Here is a 5,707-nt window from a genome sequence, read left to right on the forward strand (position 1 = left end):
TGAAATTTGTAATTGGAGTTGAGATGAAGAACTTTCATATTGGGAGTTTTGTCTAATTTTGACTTTGGGTGGGCGGCGCCGCCGCCACTGTGGTGGTGGTTTCCGGCCACCCCAAGAACAGTTTCTGTCCTTTCTTGTGTTCTACGTGTCAATACGATCGTTTTGATATATTATAAGGTTATTTTGGAGAAAGTTGATGCATGTTAGGGTTTTCAATTCGTTTCGGTTTTCGATCCGTGAGGATTTGGCCGTCCGATCGACTTGTAGTTTTGATTTGTTGATCGTAGAAGTGTTCTGAAGACGTTGGATAGTCTTGGATGAGGATCCGACTGTTGGATCGTCGTATAATTGTGTTTTGTGAATTGTGTGCTTTGTGTTGTATTGAGTGTGGCCTTGATGTGATTAGGTGATTGACGAAATTGTGTGAGTGGAGTTTGGACAATTTGGTGCTTATCTTGGTTTTGTGTGAAGACGCAGCAGGATATGGAGGTGAGTAAATCTCACGGTGTTTCGGTTGATAAATTAGTTATGTTTTATTTTAGTATATTTTATTGTTAGCATGAGAAATTATTTATCAAAATAAATTATTTGTTTTAAAATATATGAACTTGATCGACAACGGTTCATGGGTAAGTTAAAACAAGGTTTTTATATAAAATGATTTTTGAGTAGTTAATTTATAAAACTATAGTTGGTATTAGTGGCATCCCTGAGTGGGTGACTACGTATATATATATTTACGTGGAATATATATATATATCTGGAAGGTGTGGCATGTGATATGTAGACTTTTGATGATTTATATTGTTGAAAGAGTTAGGGGTCTGAGAAGCCGGTCTGCAGTTGGGTGGAGTCACCGGCGACGAGGTTGCGGCGTTGCCCAGAAGCTTGCAGTTGCAGGTCCGGCCGCTGCCCAGAACGTGCAACCTCGATCTCCTCCGACCTCGATCGCTGCCCAGAACGGTCGGGGATGCCTCCGGCCTCCCTCCTGCAAGCCGCGCGCCGCCGTCGCCGCCTGGACGCTGTTGCTGCGTCGACGTCCGTACTTTAGCGACAGTGCGGACGTCCGCCTGTGATCGGGCCTATATATATATATATATCTGGAAGGTGTGGCATGTGATATGTAGACTTTTGATGATTTATATTGTTGAAAGAGTTATTTGGAGTTGTGATGTGACAATTGTGAGTCAGAAGGTTTCAGTGGTAAACCTGGGTTTATTCTGAGGACCGAAGGGTCTGAAGTTTGAAGGTTACAGTGGTAACCTGGATTTCTATTCTGAGGGCCAAGTGGTCCGAAGTTTGAAGGTTACAGTGGTAACCTGGATTTCTATTCTGAGGGCCAAGTGGTCTGAAGTTTGAAGGTTACAGTGGTAATCTGGATTTCTATTCTGATGACCGAAGGGTCTGAAGTTTGAAGGTTACAGTGGTAACCTGGATTTCTATTCTGAGGACCGAAGGGTTGGAAGTTTGGTCGTAAGGTTGAACCTCGGCAGAGGTGACAGGTTACGATTCAGTTGAGCTCGAGTCTGTCCTAGTTCAGGGAAGGTTTTTGGGGTCTTTCATTTGTGTTTACGTGAGATTTGGATTTCTATGAATTCTATTGTTGAATTTTAGGTAATCTCCTGAACTAAGTTTCTATGCAGGGATTACTGCCTTTTGTATTATTTGTTTTCATGTGATCTCCTGAACTAAGTTTCGATGCAGGGATTACCGCTTTTTGTATTGTTTGTTTTAATGTAAATTCCTGAACTAAACTCTATGCAGAGATTTATATGATTTCTTTTGTTTTCTTTAATTGTAATCTCCTGAACTAAAATTCGACGCAGGGATTACTATAATTTGAATTGGGTGACTTTGGTGACCTCCTGAACTAAACTTTCGATGCAGGGATTACTAATTGTTATCTTGTGTGATTGTATGTTTGGTTGTGTTTGTGATCTTAAATATTGTTGCTTTAATTCATCTCACGAATTGAGAAATTATAAGCATGCGTGACGTGAGTCACTTTAATTGAGTTTACTCATACGGGCTGAAAAGCTTACCGGGTTTGTTTTGTTCAATCCCGGTGCACTATTCTTTGGTGTAGGGTTTATTGTGCAGGTTAGAATATCGGTTGATCTTTATCGAAGCTGAGGTGGACTTTCCGTCACGTGGGTGTAGAAGGGCGCTTATACCTATAGTCTTCCGCTGTGTAGTGAGTTGGTGAGAGTGGTTACACGTTGAATTGTCATTCAGTTTGATTTGTAAACTATCTGTAATGTAATATGTGACTCTAAAGAACGAGTCGGTATTGACATTGTGGGTTCAGTTTGTTTGTTGCTTCGTTTTAATGAAAAAATTTCTAAGAGTCTTCTTGTGATTGTTTGTTCTCGCGTTTCGGATTTGAATTCCTTTATTCAAAATTCGGGGCGTGACACCATCCCTCCGTCTTTCAAAAATACTATTTATTTACTCAATATATTTTTCTAACTCTTGCAATTTTCGATTAAACTTATCTTGCCATTTTTCTATCTAAATACAAGTTTGGTAAAACCAAATTCTTATTTAGTCTTGTCAACATTTTAATTTTAAGTTTTTCTTGTATTTATCAATTCTACTTTTATCTCCCTATTATTTTATGTGTAAAACCTATTTTTCCTATCACATGGCTTAGTTGATTCAAACCCTTTTTCTGCCCACAAGTTGAACTTTCTACCTTACACGCAAAGCCCAAGTCATTCTTTTCTTGTTCTCATCAAAATTGGGCAGAGAGAAAGGAGAACCTCGTTCAGCTCCTCCATCCCACGTTGCCACCATGCATAGGGCAACCTCTCCTAGAAAATCATCCCAGGCCTTCAAAAGGAAGTATCCAAGCCAGAGGTTGTCATTCATCCTTCTCCTCTTACCTTTTCTCTCGTTCTTGTGCATATCAGTCTACTTGCATTCTCTAAATCACTTAGTTTGGGACCTCTGATCAAAATGTCTTCTTCATCAAAGTTTCTCTTCTTTGTCTCTTCTATCTGACCTCCAAATTTCAGCCCTATTGGAGTCGTTTTGATATTTGTAACCCAATCGAAGTGGGAGCTGCTCAGAGACAAACCTGCTCCGAATTTCTGCTTGTAATCCTCCTCTTGCTCTACCCGAATCCCCCAAACCTTGTTTAAGATTGACTCCAATAATTGGTAAGGTCACTGTACAATCAAGTTCCTATCCCTTTCCTCAATCTTTAGGCTCAATACATTTAAACAACTTTTCTACTTATGGAGGAATTTCTGTTTCACTTTGCATGTCCAAATTCAAGCAAATTTCTTGCATGCAATTGGGCTTGATCAAATCAAATTCCCTCAGGTCTCTTTCCAGTTGAAGCCCTCAGTAAAAATCACCTCTTTGGTTGGTCTTTGGTGAGTATCATGCTTTCCTTAACACCATGTTTGATTTGGTTGTTGTTACGAATTCTTGAAGATTACAAACTTGTCACTACTGTTGTGGGTATCTTGCTGCTTTAACTTTGATTTCTCATTCATCCTAATGTCTAGGAATTCTGCTAGGCCATGGCTATACCATGAGTATTAAAATTGTATTTGGTTCAAAGGTTTATTTGTTATTCATAGCTGTCCAAACATTATGTTTCGATACATCATATCATTGAGCTACGACACCTGCCCATATAGTATCAGAAAGTAACTCGAGCTTTAGGTCTTTAGAAGAATTAGGCATGTCCCTTAAGTGTGTTGGGTTCTCTTTGACTGACCATATTGGGTACCAAAAGAACTTTGAACAAAAGAACAACGTACTTTCTGCAATTTTTCAGTTTTCAGTATATTCTGACCCAGTTGCATTTATTTTAAAATTGGTGCTAAACCGCTTGGAATTTGGGATCAATTTCTTCTAGAGAAAGATAGTAGACAAAAAAGATTGAACATTTCAGATTTTGAATCACTCCAAAAGCATTTTTCTAGAATTAGTTATGGAATTTTGAAATATGTGTACAGAAGCTTATATTTCTGGAAAAGATTTGCACATTGTTTTACTTTGGCCTTTAAGTCCTTTACTCTTTGAATGGATTAACTTGAAATTCAAGGACCATTTCAATCTTACTGAGTTGGTTGTTAAACTATCATTCTTTTAAAATTTTCTCAAGAATTTACCCCTAGTATTTGGACACTTTTCCTTGACCTTTGACAGTTCCTTTTTAAGCTTTGTTTTAAGCTTTTAGCAACTTGTCTTTTAAAAGTGTTCTTACCACTTTTTCCTAACTACAAGCTCCTTCTTGGAATGATTTGGTTATTAGCTAGTAAATTAGATTAAATGAACGGTTTTCTTCGGAGAGCATTGGGAGTGAATTGCTAGCCTTGTTTATCGTTGTTTATGTCGCTTATTTGATTTAGGCTCGGCATTTTGGTAGGGACTTGTGAAGTTGGTGGTTGCTACAAGGTTGTATTGAGGCCAAGTACTGCAAGAGAAAGCTCGGATTCCAGGTAGGGGATGCCTTTAACTCTATCTATGCTTTTCTTGCATATACTACGTTTTATACAAGGCCTCTTGCATGTTTTGGAGATTATCTGTTTTTATACTTGAAATGGTTTGCGTGGTGGAAATGATGTGTTGGCAATTGATGGGGATGTAAGGAGATAGTTTTGACCCTGCTTGGGGATTGAAAATCCCGAACCACTGGTGGTGGGCTGCATGCACGGCCCTTGTTATTCATTTTCCGCTTTGTCTCTAGCCTTGTGATAATGATTGAATTTCGGAAAGTGATTGGCTAGATTGACGGTTATGATGGAAGTTGTGGAAGGAGATCAATTGCCGTGGATTTATAATTACGTGGTGACTATCACGTGGAATCGCAAACAAGTTTTATCTACTACCTTTTTATCAAAAAGATAACTTAGGTTTTCAAACTTAGATATGGGGGGTGAGCATGGGCAATGATTGGATGTAGGAGCCTAACCCCTACTTTAGTTTGTTTTGTAAGCCGTTGCTGTCGTAGCTTGGGTACGAAGGATTATCCTTGCAGGCCACAAATTGTTTTATCTAAGGTATATTTTTCTCTTTATTTGACATGTTTGATCTTATCAAATTTTTTTTGTAAAGATATGTATGGTTGATGATGCGTGTGATTGCTTACCACCAAAGTGGAAACCTTAGGGTTAGAACCTCCACTTGAATTTAGGTCATAGTGGGCTAGACTTAAAAGACTCGCATTAAATTCTATTCAATGAACCTAATGTAAACTTGGGCTATGAACTTAAAAGACTCACATTAAATTCTATTCAATGAACCTAATGTAAACTTGGGCTATGAACTTAAAAGACTCACATTAAATTCTATTGGTTCTAAATTCAACACAACACCACCTTCTTTTTCTCTTCCTTGCCTAGTTCGTAATCTTGTGGTTACGAGCCAAGCCCACTATATGCAACCCTAAGAATTTTGGGCTTATAGATTTCTTGTTTTTCAACCTAAAGGCCTTGTCTTTTTGAGGAATTCTAGGCCCAAGGCACTTACTCCCTAAGTGTCATGGGTGTAGGGTTCCTTGGAGAGGCGGCGGTGTGGTAGTCCGGTCTCCTGGTCTCCATAGCTTGGGGGTTCCTCTGTTTCCAGAGGTATGAATTATGCGATGAAGTCTGCAACGACATGTCCTTTGATGGTGGTTCTTGGCATGTACTGGATATCAAATTCGCAAAACTCGATTGATCATTTTACCAGCCTGCCCGAGGATTCTGGT

Source organism: Rosa rugosa, chromosome 3 (genome assembly GCF_958449725.1).
Source record: "Rosa rugosa chromosome 3, drRosRugo1.1, whole genome shotgun sequence".
NCBI classification, from domain to species: domain Eukaryota; kingdom Viridiplantae; phylum Streptophyta; class Magnoliopsida; order Rosales; family Rosaceae; genus Rosa; species Rosa rugosa.